The 18,476-nt window shown below is 44.2% G+C and overlaps 1 protein-coding gene across 6 annotated transcripts in view; it reads left to right on the top strand.

Annotated features, from left to right (window-relative positions):
• The window catches only part of SCHIP1 (schwannomin interacting protein 1), a 770,942-nt gene that overhangs the window by 684,757 nt on the left and 67,709 nt on the right, over positions 1-18,476 (top strand). The gene's annotated exons all lie outside the window — the stretch shown is intronic.

Below are 18,476 nucleotides of genomic sequence, written 5' to 3'. Positions count from 1 at the left end.
TGGGTTGAAACCAACCACCACTGAACAAAATACAGAAGGTGAAACTGTGCCCAGAAATATCTGAAAACAGATTTTTCAAAGATTAAATGGACTGATGAGTGACTTGACAGACAAGATGGATGGACCCGTGGCTGGATCAGTAATGGTCACAGACCTCTACTTCGACTCAGACCCCAGCAAGATGAGGGTGGGTTATTTCTGTGGGCTGGTATTATTAAAGATGTACTAGTTGGACTTTCTTGTCACTGTCCCATCCTTCCTATGAATTGAACGTGAACATGACCCCAGGTTTGCAGCTGATCTTTCACTTCTTCTTCATGTTCTATTCGTATGAAGGTGGAGACAGTGACGCCAGTGCTGATTGGCACCATGGTCACATGTCACAGCAACAGCACTTTAGACCAGGGGAAGAGCGAGTGCTAACACAGCGGGAATGGCATGGGAGGTGAATAAAAGCTTTTTTATTTAATTGGGGCCCATCATGGGGTAGGAAAAGGAGTTGTCCAAGTAGTGGACAACTTCTTTAATATCAACCCCCAAAGCTACTGCTATCTTTTTAGAAAACACTTTCTTCCAGAAGATACAGGAAAAAATCTGCATTTTTTAAGAAAACCACAATTTTTATGCAGTATAATGTTCCATCACACCATCGAAGTCTCCACTGCCTGGCTGCCCGTGAAGGCCTTGAAGATGAAAGAGTAATGGGATGGCCCCTTCCTCACACGACATAAACCCTAGTCTTGTAGGCCCTACTTATACAGGAGATTTATGGTGAAAGACCAGTGTCTGCGAGGCTGTGGTTAGTGCTGTCCAAAAAGCTGATCATTAAGACTCCATGGATGGACGGCTTAAGCCTTACTGAAAAAGAAGCTGAGCTATATTGGTCATTGATTTTTTTTTTTTTTTGTGAAATGTCAGAAATGTATTTTATACATTGAGTTATTTGGTTATTATTATCACTGTAACAGATGAAAATAAACAATTGAGATGGGAAAATTTGAGTGTTTCATTAATTCTGCCCACATAGATATTCTCTAAGGCTACTTTCACACTAGCGTTTTTTTAAAATCCATCACAATGCGTCGTTTTGCAGAAAAAACGCATCCTGCAAAAGTGCTTGCAGGATGCGTTTTTTACCTATACACTTCTATTGACGACGCATTTGCGACGGATTTGCACACTTCGCATCCGTCTTGCGACGAATGCGTCGTGCTTTGGCGGACCGTCGGGAGAAAAAAACCCTACATGTAACGTTTTTTTCTCCCGATGGACCGCTTTTTCCGACCGCGCATGCGCGGCCGGAACTCCGCCCCCACCTCCCCGCACCTTACAATGGGGCAGCGGATGCGCCGGAAAAATGCATCCGCTGCCTCCATTGTGCAATGCAGCAAACGCTAGCGTCGGAATCTCTCCCCGACGCATTGCGACGGGGAGATTCCGACGCTAGTGTGATAGAAGCCTAAGAAAGACAAAACCTCACTTTTACTTTCTTAAGTATCCAGGTTTCAGATTTATGAACCTTTTAGATTGACCGACAGCAGTATTGTTTTTCCATATTAACCCCTTTCTGACATCGGACGTACTATCCCGTCCATGTGGGGTGGGCCCCTATGACCATGGACGGGATAGTACGTCCAGCGCGATCGGCGGCGCTCACGGGGGGAGCGCCGCCGATCGCGGCCGGGTGTCAGCTGCCTATCGCAGCTGACATCCGGCACTATGTGCCAGGAGCGGTCACAGACCGCCCCCGGCACATTAACCCCTGGCACACCGCGATCAAAGATGATCGCGATGTGCCGGCGGTGCAGGGAAGCACCGCGCAGGGAGGGGGCTCCCTGCGGGCTTCCCTGAGCCCCCCGCAGCAACGCGATGTGATCGCGTTGCTGCGAGGGTCTCACCTCCCTCCCTGCTCCCTCCAGCCCCGGATCCAAGATGGCCGCGGATCCGGGTCCTGCAGGGAGGGAGGTGGCTTCACAGAGCCTGCTCAGAGCAGGCACTGTGAAGCAGCCTGCACTGCTCTCAGATCGGTGATCTGACAGAGTGCTGTGCAAACTGTCAGATCACCGATCTGTGATGTCCCCCCCTGGGACAAAGTAAAAAAGTAAAAAAAAAAATTTTCAAATGTGTAAAAAAAATAAAAAAAAATATTCCAAAATAATGAAAAAAAAAAATATTATTCCCATAAATACATTTCTTTATCTAAATAAAAAAAAAAAAACAATAAAAGTACACATATTTAGTATCGCCGCATCCATAACGGCCCGACCTATAAAACTGGCCCACTAGTTAACCCCTTCAGTAAACACCGTAAGAAAAAAAAAAAAAAGCGAGGCAAAAAACAACGCTTTATTATCATACCGCCGAACAAAAAGTGGAATAACACGCGATCAAAAAGACAGATATAAATAACCATGGTACCGCTGAAAACGTCATCTTGTCCCGCAAAAAACGAGCCGCCATACAGCATCATCAGCAAAAAAATAAAAAAGTTATAGTCCTGAGAATAAAGCGATGCCAAAATAATTATTTTTTCTATAAAATAGTTTTTATCGTATAAAAGCGCCAAAACATAAAAAAATGATATAAATGAGGTGTCGCTGTAATCGTACTGACCCGAAGAATAAAACTGCTTTATCAATTTTACCAAACGCGGAACGGTATAAACGCCTCCCCCAAAAGAAATTCATGAATAGCTGGTTTTTGGTCATTCTGCCTCACAAAAATCGGAATAAAAAGCGATCAAAAAATGTCACGTGCCCGATAATGTTACCAATAAAAACGTCAACTCGTCCCGCAAAAAACAAGACCTCACATGACTCTGTGGACCAAAATATAGAAAAATTATAGCTCTCAAAATGTGGTAACGCAAAAAATATTTTTTGCAATAAAAAGTGTCTTTCAGTGTGTGACGGCTGCCAATCATAAAAATCCGCTAAAAAACCCGCTATAAAAGTAAATCAAACCCCCCTTCATCACCCCCTTAGTTAGGGAAAAATTAAAAAAATGTATTTATTTCCATTTTCCCATTAGGGCTAGGGTTAGAGTTAGGGCTAGGGTTAGTGCTAGGGTTAGGGCTAGGGTTAGGGCTAGGGTTAGGGTTAGGGCTAGGGTTAGAGCTAGGGTTAGGGTTAGGGCTAGGGTTAGGGCTAGGGTTAGGGCTAGGGATAGGGCTAGGGTTAGGGCTAGGGCTACAGTTTGGGTTGGGGCTAAAGTTACAGTTAGGGTTTAGATTACATTTACGGTTGGGAATAGGGTTGGGATTAGGGTTAGGGGTGTGTCTGGGTTAGAGGTGTGGTTAGGGTTACTGTTGGGATTAGGGTTAGGGATGTGTTTGGATTAGGGTTTCAGTTATAATTGTGGGGTTTCCACTGTTTAGGCACATCAGGGGCTCTCCAAACGCGACATGGCGTCCGATCTCAATTCCAGCCAATTCTGCGTTGAAAAAGTAAAACAGTGCTTCTTCCCTTCCGAGCTCTCCCGTGTGCCCAAACAGGGGTTTACCCCAACATATGGGGTATCAGCGTACTCAGGACAAATAGGACAACAACTTTTGGGGTCCAATTTCTCCTGTTACCCTTGGGAAAATACAAAACTCGGGGCTAAAACATATTTTTTGTGGGGAAAAAAAAAGATTTTTTATTTTCACGGCTCTGCGTTATAAACTGTAGTGAAACACTTGGGGGTTCAAAGTTCTCACAACACATCTAGATTAGTTCCCAGGGGGGTCTAGTTTACAATATGGGGTCACTTGTGGGGGGTTTCTACTGTTTAGGTACATTAGGGGTTCTGCAAACGCAATGTGACGTCTGCAGATCATTCCATCTAAGTCTGCATTCCAAATGGCGCTCCTTCCCTTCCGAGCTCTGCCATGCGCTCAAACGGTGGTTTCCCCCAACATACGGGGTATCAGCGTACTCAGGAAAAATTGGACAACAACTTTTGGGGTCGAATTTCTCCTCTTACCCTCGGGAAAATACAAAACTGGGGGCTAAAAAATAATTTTGGGGGGAAAGATTTTTTTTTTTAATTTTCACAGCTCTGCGTTACAAACTGTAGTGAAACACTTGGGGGTTCAAAGCTATCACAACACATCTAGATGAGTTCCTTAGGGGGTCTAGTTTCCAAAATGGTGTCACTTGTGGGAGGTTTCTACTGTTTAGGTACATTAGGGGCTCTGCAAATGCAATGTGACACCTGCAGACCATTCCATCTAAGTCCTCATTCCAAATGGAGCTCCTTCCCTTCCGAGCCCTCCCATACGCCCAAACAGTGGTTCCCCCCCACATATGGGGTATCAGCGCACTCAGGACAAATTGGACAACAAATTGTGGGGTCGAATTTCTCCTGTTACCCTCGGGAAAATACAAAACTGGGGGCTAAAAAATAATTTTTGTGGGAAAAAATTTTTGTTTTATTTTTACGGCTCTCCATTATAAACTTCTGTGAAGCCCTTGGTGGGTCAAAGCGCTCAGCACACATCTAGATAAGTTCCTAAGGGGGTCTACTTTCCAAAATGGTGTCACTTGTGGGGGGTTTCTACTGTTTAGGTACATTAGGGGCTCTGCAAACGCAATGTGACACCTGCAGACCATTCCATCTAAGTCTGCATTCATATGGCACTCCTTCCCTTCTGAGCCCTCCCATGTGCCCAAACAGTGGTTCCCCCCACATATGGTGTATCATCGCACTCAGGACAAATTGGGCAACAAATTTTGGGGTCCAATTTCTCCTTTTACCCTCAGGAAAATACAAAACTGGGGGCTAAAAAAATAATTTTTGTGGGAAAAAAATTTTGTTTTATTTTTACGGCTCTGCATTATAAACTTCTGTGAAGCACTTGGTGGGTCAAAGTGCTCACCACACCTCTAGATAAGTTCCTTAGGGGGTCTACTTTCCAAAATGGTGTCATTTGTGGGGGGTTTCAATGTTTAGGCACATCAGTGGCTCTTCAAACGCAACATGGCGTTCTATCTCAATTCCTGTCAATTTTGCTTTGAAAAGTCAAACGGCGCTCCTTCCCTTCCGAGCTCTCCCATCCGCCCAAACAGTGGTTTACCCCCACATATGGGGTATCAGCGTACTCAGGACAAATTGTACAACAACTTTTGGGGTCCAATTTCTTCTCTTACCCTTGGGAAAATAAAAAATTGGGGGCGAAAAGATAATTTTTGTGAAAAAATATGATTTTTTATTTTTACGGTTCTACATTATAAACTTCTGTGAAGCACTTGGTGGGTCAAAGTGCTCACCACACCTCTAGATAAGTTCCTTAGGGGGTCTACCTTCCAAAATGGTGTCACTTGTGGGGGGTTTCAATGTTTAGGCACATCAGTGGCTCTTCAAACGCAACATGGCGTCCCATCTCAATTTCTGTCAATTTTGCATTGAAAAGTCAAACGGCGCTCCTTCCCTTCCGAGCTCTCCCATCCGCCCAAACAGTGGTTTACCCCCACATATGGGCTATCAGCGTACTCAGGACAAATTGTACAACAACTTTTGGGGTCCAATTTCTTCTCTTACCCTTGGGAAAATAAAAAATTAGGGGCGAAAAGATAATTTTTGTGAAAAAATATGATTTTTTATTTTTACGGTTCTACATTATAAACTTCCGTGAAGCACTTGGTGGGTCAAAGTGCTCACCACACCTCTAGATAAGTTCCTTAGGGGGTCTACTTTCCAAAATGGTGTCACTTGTGGGGGGTTTCAATGTTTAGCCACATCAGGGGCTCTCCAAACGAAACATGGCATCCCATCTCAATTCCAGTCAATTTTGCATTGAAAAGTCAAATGGCACTCCTTCGCTTCCGAGCTCTGCCATGCGCCCAAACAGTGGTTTACCCCCACATGTGGGGTATTGGCATACTCAGGACAAATTGTACAACAATGTTTGGGGTCCATTTTCTCCTGTTACCCTTGGTAAAATAAAACAAATTGGAGCTGAATTAAATTTTTTGTGAAAAAAAGTTAAATGTTCATTTTTATTTAAACATTCAAAAAATTCCTGTGAAGCACCAGAAGGGTTAATAAACTTCTTGAATATGGTTTTGAGCACCTTGAGGGGTGTAGTTTTTAGAATGGTGTCACACTTGGGTATTTTCTATCATATAGACCCCTCAAAATGACTTCAAATGAGATGTGGTCCCTAAAATAAAATGGTGTTGTAGAAATGAGAAATTGCTGGTGAACTTTTAACCCTTATAACTCCCTAACCAAAAAAAATTTTGGTTCCAAAATTGTGCTGATGTAAAGTAGACATGTGGGAAATGTTACTTATTAAGTATTTTGTGTGACATATCTCTGTGATTTAATTGCATAAAAATTCAAAGTTGGAAAATTGCGAAATTTTCATAATTTTCGCCAAATTTCCGTTTTTTTCACAAATAAACGCAGGTACTATCAAAGAATTTTTACCATTGTCATGAAGTACAATATGTCACGAGAAAACAATGTCAGAATCACCATGATCCATTGAAGCGTTCCAGAGTTATAACCTCATAAAGGGACAGTGGTCAGAATTGTAAAAATTGGCCCGGTCATTAACGTGCAAACCACCCTTGGGGGTAAAGGGGTTAAAATTAATCATCAAAAATACAAATTGCCTAATAATTGTGCACACGGTGTATGATGGATGACATTGGGGAGATGTATCGGGTAGTTTGAATTTAAACACCTGATCCTTTTGTTCTCCAGGGAGATGAGTGGCGGAGATGTCTCTGGCAGAGACTTACTCCCGTCCTCCTCACAGAAAACACTTGAATTCTTGGCTGAGCCGAATGTTCATGTGTATTGAGGAGTCAGGCGAGATGGCTTGTTCAGCTTTATAAGGCATATGGGCAGTACTATTGCCTGTGGGCAAAGAAGGGTTGAGGAGGCTTCCTGAAATCAGATTTTTAGATAAAAAGGGTGTGGCACATCTGCAGTAATTCCTATCAGGTGAGCATTGCTGTATGGTAGTTGACAGGTAAATGCTGATTATGTCACTAGGCCAGGAGGAAATCATGACTCATTGTCTCTTCCAGAACCTGATCTCAAGCTGAGTAATTCTGTTTTTTCCAAATAATTTCCTGTACATTGTCATAACTTTATAGTATACTTGATTACAGTTAGTGTGTATGTGGCTGATACTGTACATGAGTAGCACAGACGTATCCTCAGTGTTATGATTGATGTCTGTATTTGAAATCTTGGAAAACTGTACTGTCGTGTAGCTTATCACTGTGTTTTAGAAATATATGCCAGAATTAGCTATTGAATGTTGCATTTCGTATGGGCTTCCTTTGAGCATCTTGAAGGGAATCTGTCACCCCAATTTTCGCCTATAAGCTAAGGCCACCGCCATCAGGGGATTATCTACAACATTCTGTAATGCTGTAGATAAGCCCCCGATGTAACCTGAAAGATAAGAAAAACAGGTTATATTATACTCACCCAGGGGCGGTCCTGGTGTGGTCCGGTCCGATGGGCGTCGCGATCCGGGTCCGGCGCCTCCCATCTTCATACGATGACGTCCTCTTCTTTGCTTGCTGCCATGGCTCCGGCGCAGGCGTACTTTGTCTGCCCTGCTGAGGCAGAGCAAAGTACTGCAGTGCGCAGGCTCCGAGAAAGGTCAGAGAGGCCCAGCGCCTGCGCACTGCAGTACTTTGCTCTGCCCTCAACAAGGCAGACAAAATACGCCTGCGCCGGAGCCATGGCAGCAAACAAAGAAGAGAACATCATTATATGAAGATGGGAGGCGCCGGACCCGGATCGCGATTCCCATTGGACCGGACCGAACCAGGACCGCCCCTGGGTGAGTATAATATAACCTGTTTTTCTTATCTCGCAAGTTACATCGGGGGCTTATCTACAGCTTTACAGAATGCTGTAGATAAGCCCCTGATGGCGGTGGCTGCATCTTATAGGCGAAAATTGGAGTGACAGATTCCCTTTAATTGCGAGGATATTGTAAATTAATGAATAACTAGCTACTGGCAGGAAAGCAACTTTGAGGCCTCATCCTTTTTTGCCTATATACATTCAACCCTGTGCACTTTTTAATTTTTTTTCCCTTTACATCCATAAACTTAAATGTATTTTATCAGGATTGTATGTCATATACCAACACATAGTAGCAATAATTAGTGAAGTGTAAAGGAAATGTTACATGGTTTTATAATTATTTTAAAATATAAATATGAAAATTGTGTGTGCATTTGTGTTACTTCCTCCAGAAGTCACATAATTAGTCAATTGAGTCCACTCGTGTGTAATTTATTTTCAGTATAACTAAAACTGCTCTGCGAAGGCCTCAGAGGTTTGAGAACATTAGGGAGCAAACAACATCATTGAATGAATACACCAGACAGGTCAGGGTAAAGTTGTGGAAAATATCCCGAAAGACTTGCAATAGTAATTGCAGCGGAAGTTAGTCCTACAAAATATTGTGTAACATATAATCCCTTAAAACATCAATTTATTTATATATATATTAAAAAAAAAAAACAATTCCCAGTGGAGAACAATAATAAATAAACAACAGGATCCAGATGTGCACCTAACCTGTCAAATAGCCCTGCACTTAGCTACTATCCCTACCTACCAGTGGAGGTTGGCACCCTAATAGATCGATTTGGCGCCCCCACTCAACGCCGGCTGACCCAGACTCACCCTGATAAATATCTAGCGAGCTACAGGTGGGAAAACAATAAGCTATTGAAAGAAATGAAGGAAGGGCTGGAGAGATAAACTAAGGTGCACAAAAAAATAAACAAATAATAAATAACCCCAGTATTGGTATAGCATACAGTAACAAAGCTACTTATGTGTGCTGCATACAAGCCATGGTACCATCACATAACAGCTATACTCATAGTGTGCCGGCTAAGAAAAAAGTCCCGAAAGACTTGCAATAGTAATTGCAGCGGAAGTTAGTCCTTTGGCCTTGATTATTTTTCCCTAGGTTGCTTATATTCTTTCTTCCTACAAAATATTGACTAGGGGGTGTGCTGAATACAAATGCACCTCACTATTTTCAGATTTATATTTTTAAAACTTTAACATATTTAGAAAACCATGTATCACTTCATTTTCACAAATAATTGCTACTTTGTGTTAGTATATCACATAAAAAACTTGTAGTCAAAAATAGCCTGAATGTTTTACTGTATTGTTCAATGTACATACAATCTAGCAATGTTTGATTTACAACTTTTGAGTATTTGAAACAGCATGTGCAAATGCAATTTCATATTCCCCTGTGATAACATTAGCAGGAACAGAGCCCAATATTGCACAATTTTGCACTGCAGTCAGTACCGCAAACCCTTGATCCTAATTGGCATTTCCGGAGTGTATGCTCTATTAGTGTGGACAATCAAAATGCAGCATACACAGATTGTGAACAGTGAATGAGATCACTTTCCTCCCAACCACATCCTCACCAGCCCCTTACAGCATGTTTTTATCACCAAGCCTTGTATAGCAAGCAGAATACAAAACACAAGGTATAAAATATGTGTTTGGGTATTTAATGTGTAACATGAAGAATGAGTATATTTCTTCTGGGAATACCAAACTATGAAAATGACTGTTGAAAGAATGAATATTAAAAATTAGAAAGGAACAGATCTCTACAGTACAGACATTTTATCCCAAAGCATTTGTAATTTATTTGCATTTCACATCAAATCTGCTGATGCCCCACCGCACACAATGCTGATGTAAGCCATCAGCTAAGTACCATAGATACTCGAGTATAAGCCGACCCGAGTATAAGCCGACCCCCCCTAATTTTGCCACAATAAACTGGGAAAACTGTCTCAAGTATAAGCCTAGGGTGGGAAATGCAGCAGCTACTGGTAAATTTTAAAAATAGGTACCAATAAAAGTAAAATTAATTGCCGCGCGTGCGCAGAAGAGATCGCGGCGGCCATTTTCCCAAAGCCGAGTTTGCATCTCGGCTTTGGGAAAATGGCCGCCGCGATCTCTTCTGCGCACGCGCGGCATCCCGCGGCCATTTTCCTGAAGCCCCGTGCAGCAGAGCACTCCATCTGCGCACGCGCGGCCCCAGGAAGATGGCCGCCCCCACCGATGACAGGGGGTAATAGCGCAGATCGAGCACTGCTTCTTCACGTGCGCGCAGTGGAATCGTCACTGCGACATGCGCACACCACTACGCCACCAACGGAAAGCTGGGGAAGAAAAGAGCGATGTCACCACGCCCACCTGACCAGACCAGCCTGATTGACATGCGAAAACGGCGACTTTGGTAATGTATTGCGCAGCATAGGTGGGGAATCAGGGTACACTACATACACTATAGTAACGCACAGCGCAGGCCCTATTTAACAGTATTTATATCTCAATCTGAAAAAACGGGGTGACAGGTTCCCTTTAAGTGTTTTTGAATATCCATATTGAATCAGGAGCCCCATATAATGCCCCATACAGTTCATGATGGGCCCCATAAGATGCTCCATACAAAATACGCCCCATATAATGCTCCATACAGTTCATGATGGCCCCATAAGATGCTCCATACAGTTCATGATGGCCCTATAAGATGCTCCATATACAAATGTGCCACATGTAATGCTCCATGCAGTTCATTATGGCCCCTTAGATGCTCCATATAACAATGTGCCCCATATAATGCTCCATGCAGTTCATTTTGGCCCCATAAGATGCTCCATATACAAATATGCCCCATATTATGCTCCATACAGTTCATTATGGCCCCATAGACGCTCCATATAACAATGTGCCACATATAATGCTTCATACAGTTCATTATGGTCCCATAGATGCTCCATATAACAATGTGCCACATGTAATGCCCCATGCAGTTCATTATGGCCCCATAGATGCTCCATATAACAATGTGCCACATATAATGCTCCATGCAGTTCATTATGGCCCCATAAGATGCTCCATATACAAATATGCCCCATATAATGCTCCATGCAGTTCATTATGGCCCCATAGATGCTCCATATAACAATGTGCCACATATAATGCCCCATGCAGTTCTTTATGGCTCCATAGATGCTCCATATACAAATATGCCCCATATAATGCTCCATGCAGTTCATTATGGCCCCATAGATGCTCCATTTAACAATGTGCCACATATAATGCCCCATGCAGTTCATTATGGCCCCATAGATGCTCCATATAACAATGTGCCACATGTAATGCCCCATGCAGTTCATTATGGCCCCATAGACGCTCCATATAACAATGTGCCACATATAATGCTTCATACAGTTCATTATGGTCCCATAGATGCTCCATATAACAATGTGCCACATGTAATGCCCCATGCAGTTCATTATGGCCCCATAGATGCTCCATATAACAATGTGCCACATATAATGCTCCATGCAGTTCATTATGGCCCCATAAGATGCTCCATATACAAATATGCCCCATATAATGCTCCATGCAGTTCATTATGGCCCCATAGATGCTCCATATAACAATGTGCCACATATAATGCCCCATGCAGTTCTTTATGGCTCCATAGATGCTCCATATACAAATATACCCCATATAATGCTCCATGCAGTTCATTATGGCCCCATAGATGCTCCATTTAACAATGTGCCACATATAATGCCCCATGCAGTTCATTATGGCCCCATAGATGCTCCATATAACAATGTGCCACATGTAATGCCCCATGCAGTTCTTTATGGCCCCATAGATGCTCCATATAACAATGTGCCACATATAATGCCCCATGCAGTTCTTTATGGCCCCATAGATGCACCATATAACAATGTGCCACATATAATGCTTCTGCAATTAAAAAAAAATGACATACTCACCTCTCGTCGCTGCTCCTCAGCGTCGTGTCTCTCTGCACTGACTGTTCAGCCAGAGGGCGACGCGCACACTAATACGTCATCGCGCCCTCTGACCTGAACAGTCACTGCAGAGGACACACGGACGACTGAGCGGCGCTGACGCTGGAACGAGGGACAGGTGAAAATAAAATACCTGCTCCCGACGTGGTCCCTGCTTCTCCCGGACAGATGGTCTCTGGGGGCAGCAGCTTCTTCCTCTGTCAGCTGTCACTGGTACCGGAATGAAGATGCGGCTCCACCCCTATGGGAGTGGAGTCTATATTCATTACTTTTATGAGCGGTACCACGTGATCGCTGAACAGAGGAAGAAGGCGCTAAAGACCATGGGAAATGCAAGGACCGCATCAGGAGCGCCAGAAGCAGGTGAGTATGTGACTGTCGTCGCTCCCCCTCACCCGCTGACCCCCTTCCCCGCCCCCCCCCCCGCCGACCATGACTCAAATATAAGCCAAGAGCCCCATTTTTGGGGGCTGAAAATCTCGGCTTATACTCGAGTATATATGGTATTTAGTGTAGACATACTTGGATTTGGTTTACATGAAGAGGAGTGGAGTTGGTAAAGTCTTTATACATACACAGCACATCCGTATGTTAGCTTCATACATACAGTTGTGCTCAAAAGTTTTCATACCCCGGCAGAATTTTTGCTTTCTTGGCCTTTTTTCACAGAATGTGAATAATAACACCAAAACTTTTTCTACACTCATGGTTAGTGGTTGGGTGAAGCCATTTATTGTCAAAATACTGTTTTTTCTCTTTTTAAATTATGACAACCCAAAACATCCAAATGACCCTGATCAAAAGTTCACATACCCCATATATTAATACCGTGTATTGGCCCCTCTAACATCAATGACAGCTTGAAGTCTTTTGTGGTAGTTGTGGATGAGGTTCTTTAATTTCTTAGAATGTAAAGCTGCCCACTCTTCTTGGCAAAAAGCCTCCAGTTCCTGTAAATTCCTAGGCTGTCTAGCATGAACTGCGCGCTTGACATCTCTCCAGAGTGGCTCAATGATATTGAGGACAGGAGACTGAAATGGCCACTCCCGAACTTTCACTTTGTTCTGCTGTAGTCAATGACAGGTCAACTTGGCCTTGTGTTTTGGATCCTTGTCATGTTGGAATGTCCAAATACATACCATGCGCAGCTTCCGGGCTGATGAGTGCAAATTTGCCTCCAGTATTTGCTGATAACTTGCTGCATTCATCTTTCCTTCAACTTTGACCAATTTTCCTGTGCCTTTGTAGCTCACACATCCCCAAAACATCAGCGATCCACCGCCCTGCTTTACAGTAGGAATGGTGTTCCTTTCATCATAGGCCTTGTTGACCTCTCTCCAAATGTAACATGGTTGAGGCCAAAAAGTTCCATTTTGGTCTCATCACTCCAACTTACCTTATTCCAGAAGATTTGAGGCTTGTCTCTGTGCTGTTTTGTGTATTGTAGGAGAGATAGTTTGTGGCATTTGCACAGTAATGGCTTTCTTCTGGCGACTCGACCATGCAGCCCATTTTTCTTCACATGCCTCCTTATTGTCCATCTTGAAACAGCCACACCGCTAGTTTTCAGAGAGTCCTGTATTTCAGTTGTATTTCTGTGCTGACTGGATCCCTTTAACATTGTTTTGTAAACACACTTGACGAAGCCTTTAACCCCTTAGCGACCGCCGATACGCCTTTTAACGGCGGACGCTAAGGGTACTTAAACCACAGCGCCGTTAATTAACGGCGCTGTGGAAAAAGTAAATAGCGCCCCCCAGAGTCGGATTTTCTCCGGGGTCTCGGCTGCCGGGGGTAGCCGAGACCCCAGAGAACATGATTCGGGGAGTTTTTTACCGACCCCGCTTTTGCGATCGCCGGTAATTAACCGTTTACTGGCGATCGCAAAAAAAAAAACGCGATTTATTTTTAATTTCTCTGTCCTCCGATGTGATCGCACATCAGAGGACAGAGAAAAGGGGTCCCCGGTCGTTCCCCGATACTCACCTGTCTCCCCTGGTGCTCCTCGTGGCTCCCGATGGGCTCCGCCATCTTCAAAATGGCGGGCGCATGCGCAGTGCGCCCGCCGGCCGGCCCTGGGAGAATCTTTGGGGTCTCAGCTACCGGGGGTAGCCGAGACCCCAAAGAGCATGATCGGGGTCGGTTTTACCGACCCAGTTTTGCGATCGCCGGTAATAGTTTACCGGCGACCGCAAAAAAAAAAAAAGCAAAGTGTAATTCTCTGTCCTCTGATGTGATCGCACATCAGAGGACAGAGAAATAGGGGGATTCGGGGACCCTATTATACTTACCGGTGTCCCTGCGTCCTCCTGCTGCTCCTCCTGGCCGCCGGCGTCTTCTGGGGAAAAGAAAATGGCGGGCGCATGCGCAGTGCACCCGCCATCTGTCTCCATCTGCCGGCCGGCAGGAGAAGAGCATTTGGGGCTAAAATTTAGGGTTAGGGTTTGGGCTAGGGTTAGGGTTATGGCTAGGGTTAGGGCTAGGATTAGGGTTAGGGTTAGGGCTAAATTTAGGGTTAGGGTTGGGGCTAAATTTAGGGTTAGGGTTGGCGCTAAATTTAGGGTTAGGCTTCTTTCACACTTACGTCGGTACGGGGCCGTCGCAATGCATCGGCCCGACATACCGACGCACGTTGTGAAAATTGTGCACAACGTGGGCAGCGGATGTAGTTTTTCAACGCATCCGCTGCCCAATCTATGTCCTGGGGAGGAGGGGGCGGAGTTACGGCCACGCATGCGCGGTCAGAAATGGCGGATGCGACGTACAAAAAAAGTTACCCTTGTGAAAATAAAAACTTGGGGGCTACAAAATCTTTTTTGTGGAAAAAAAAATATTTTTTATTTTCACGACTCTGCATTCTAAACTTCTGTGAAGCACTTGGGCATTCAAAGTTCTCACCACACATCTAGATATGTTCCTTGGGGGGTCTAGTTTCCAAAATGGGGTCACTTGTGGTGGGTTACTACTGTTTAGGTACATCAGGGGCTCTGCAATCGCAACATAACGCCCCCACAGACCATTCTATCAAAGTCTGCATTCCAAAACGGCGCTCCTTCCCTTCCGAGCTCTGCCGTGCGCCCAAACAGTGGTTTACCCCCACATATGGCGCATCAGCGTACTCGGGATAAATTGGACAACAACTATTGCAGTCCAATTTCTCCTGTTACCCTTGTGAAAATAAAAACTTGGGGGCTACTGTTGTGAATTCTGTTGTTGGGCTCCCTCCTGTGGTCATGAATGGTACTTCGGCTGGTTCTGTCCATGGACTTCCTCGGGTGGCTGTGGGTGTTTCTGAGTTTCCTTCCACAGGTGACGAGGTTAATTCGTTAGCTGGCTGCTCTATTTAACTCCACTTAGATCTTTGCTCCATGCCACCTGTCAATGTTCCAGTATTGATCTAGTTCACTCCTGGATCGTTCTTGTGACCTGTCTTCCCAGCAGAAGCTAAGTGCCTGCTTGTATTTCTCTGGTTTGCTATTTTTCTGTCCAGCTTGCTATTTTGATTGTTGTCTTGCTTGCTGGAAGGTCTGGGACGCAGAGGGAGCGCCTCCGCACCGTGAGTCGTTGCGGAGGGTCTTTTTGCGCCCTCTGCGTGGTCTTTTTGTAGGTTTTTGTGCTGACCGCAAAGCTACCTTTCCTATCCTCAGTCTGTTCAGTAAGTCGGGCCTCACTTTGCTAAATCTATTTCATCTCTGTGTTTGTATTTTCATCTTTACTCACAGTCATTATATGTGGGGGGCTGCCTTTTCCTTTGGGGAATTTCTCTGAGGCAAGGTAGGCTTTATTTTTCTATCTTCAGGGCTAGCTAGTTCCTTAGGCTGTGCCGAGTTGCATAGGGAGCGTTAGGAGCAATCCACGGCTATTTCTAGTGTGTTTGATAGGATTAGGGATTGCGGTCAGCAGAGTTCCCACGTCCCAGAGCTCGTCCTATATTATCAGTAACTATCAGGTCATTCCGTGTGCTCTTAACCACCAGGTCCATTATTGTCCTGACCACCAGGTCATAACAGGCTACAATATCTTTTTTGTGGAAAAAAAAAATATTTTTTATTTTCACGACTGCATTCTAAACTTCTGTGAAGCACTTGGGCATTCAAAGTTCTCACCACACCTAGATAAGTTCCTTGGGGGGTCTAGTTTCCAAAATGGGGTCACTTGTGGAGGGTTTCTACTAGTTAGGTACATCAGGGGCTCTGCAAACGCAACATAACACCCGCAGACCATTCTATCAAAGTCTGCATTCCAAAATGGCGCTCCTTCCTTCCGAGCTCTGCCGTGCGCCCAAACAGTGGTTTACCCCCACATATGGGGTACCAGCATACTCAGGACAAATTGGACAACAACGTTTGGGGTCCAATTTCTCTTGTTACCCTTGTGAAAATAAAAACTTGGGGGCTAAAAAATATTTTTTGTGGAAAAAAAAATATTTTTTATTTTCACGACTCTGCATTCTAAACTTCTGTGAAGCACTTGGGCATTCAAAGTGCTCACCACACATCTAGATAAGTTCCATGGGGGGTCTAGTTTCCAAAATGGGGTCACTTGTGGGGATTTTCTACTGTTTAGGCACATCAGGGGCTCTCCAAACGCGACATGACGTCCAATCTCAATTCCAGCCAATTTTACATTGAAAAAGTAAAACGGCACTCCTTCTCTTCCAAGCTCTGCGGTGCGCCCAAACAGTGGTTTACCCTCACATATGGGGTATCGACGTATTCAGGAGAAATCGCACAACAACTTTTGTGGTCTAATTTCTCCTGTTACCCTTGTGAAAATAAGAATTTGTGGGCGAAAAGATCATTTTTGTGTAAACAAAAGCGATTTTTTATTTTCACGGCTCTACGTTATAAACTTCCGTGAAGCACTTGGGGGTTCAAAGTGCTCACCACACATCTAGATAAGTTCCTTAAGGGGTCTAGTTTCCAAAATGGTGTCACTTGTGGGGAGTTTCCACTGTTTAGGTACATCAGGGACTCTCTGTCACACTTCGTTATTTTCTATCATATAGACCCCTCAAAATGACTTCAAATGTGATGTGGTCCCTAAAAAAAAATGGTGTTGTAAAAATGAGAAATTGCTGGTCAACTTTTAACCCTTATAACTCCCTAACAAAAAAAAAATTTGTTTCCAAAATTGTGCTGATGTAAAGTAGACATGTGTGAAATGTTATTTATTAACTATTTTTCGTGACATATCTCTCTGATTTAAGGGCATAAAAATACAAAGTTTGAAAATTGCAAAATTTTGAAAATTTTCGCCATATTTCCGTTTTTTTCATAAATAATCGCAAGTAATATCGAAGAAATGTTACCACTAACATGAAGTACAATATGTGACGAAAAAACAGTCTCAGAATCAGCGGGATCCGTTGAAGCGTTCCAGAGTTATAACCTCATAAAGTGACAGTGGTCAGAATTGTAAAAATTGGCTTGATCATTAAGTACCAAATTGGCTCTGTCACTAAGGGGTTAAGACTACTGATCACCTTTTAATTTAGACGCAGCAGAGGTGGCTTACAGAATGTGATCAGGGCCATTGTGCCACATTTTACCCGTAATATTTTCTTTCCTTGTTAGGCTACATTCACACTAGCGTCGGAATCTCCCCGTCGCAATGCGTCGGGGGAGATTCCGACGCTAGCGTTTGCTGCACTGCACAACGGAGGCAGCAGATGCATTTCTCCGGCGCATCCGCTGCCCCATTGTAAGGTGCGGGGAGGTGGGGGCGGAGTTCATGTAGCGTTTTTTGCTCCCGACGGTCCGCCAAAGCACGACGCATCCGTCGCACGACGGATGTGACGTGTGGCAATCCGTCCCAAATGCGTTGTCAATACAAGTCTATGGGGAAAAAACGCATCCTGCAAGCACTTTGCAGGATGCGTTTTTTCTGCAAAACGACACATTGTGACGGATTGCAGTTAACGCTAGTGTGAAAGTAGCCTTATAGGAACTGTCTTCTGCTGGTGTTTGGGTGGCTGCAGCCTTTCCTGGCCAGTCCTAGCCCTGCGATTCGATGCACCATGTTGTACACATTCCATCACTTTGCTCCATTCTGTTCTGTGTGTTCAGCTTTGCTGACAATAGCCCTGTGGGAGCCAATGGGAGACGGGTGGTTTGTAAAGGGCACAATCCCAGGGCATGGCTATTGAATGGATTGTTTAGTCAGTGCAGATCAGCCTGTATGGGAATGTGTGCTGTTCCCGGCCGAAGTGAATTTCTAATTAATTCTTTCTGTATCTGTTGTGGAGAGCGACAGCTGACTGTAATTGGCATCTCATAACGCCTTGGCAAAGCTCGAGCATTACAGCCCAATCTCAATGACACTTTTTTAAAGGTACAAATTCTAAATGAACTTTCTTTTTTTTACTTTTCTTACGTTTTATGGGGGATGAAGCGAATAGCGACTTTCACTAATAATTAGAACAAGGACATATAAGCTGTGGCACAGTGAAGTGGAAACGACAGCGGCCTCCCGGCTGGTTACATAACGTCGCTCACATGGACTCTGCGCTACATGCTCATTTTCCATCAGAAATCCTAATGTCACTAAATCACTTGTCAATACAATCTCAGCGAGAGCGGCACATGATACCTAACCGATACACCCGAATTGCCATAGACGGGAGGTGTG

The sequence above is a fragment of the Ranitomeya imitator genome, chromosome 5, assembly GCF_032444005.1.
Source record: "Ranitomeya imitator isolate aRanImi1 chromosome 5, aRanImi1.pri, whole genome shotgun sequence".
Classification (NCBI taxonomy): domain Eukaryota; kingdom Metazoa; phylum Chordata; class Amphibia; order Anura; family Dendrobatidae; genus Ranitomeya; species Ranitomeya imitator.
Note: the sequence above shows the minus strand (reverse complement) of the source record. Positions and strands in the feature narration are given on the sequence as shown.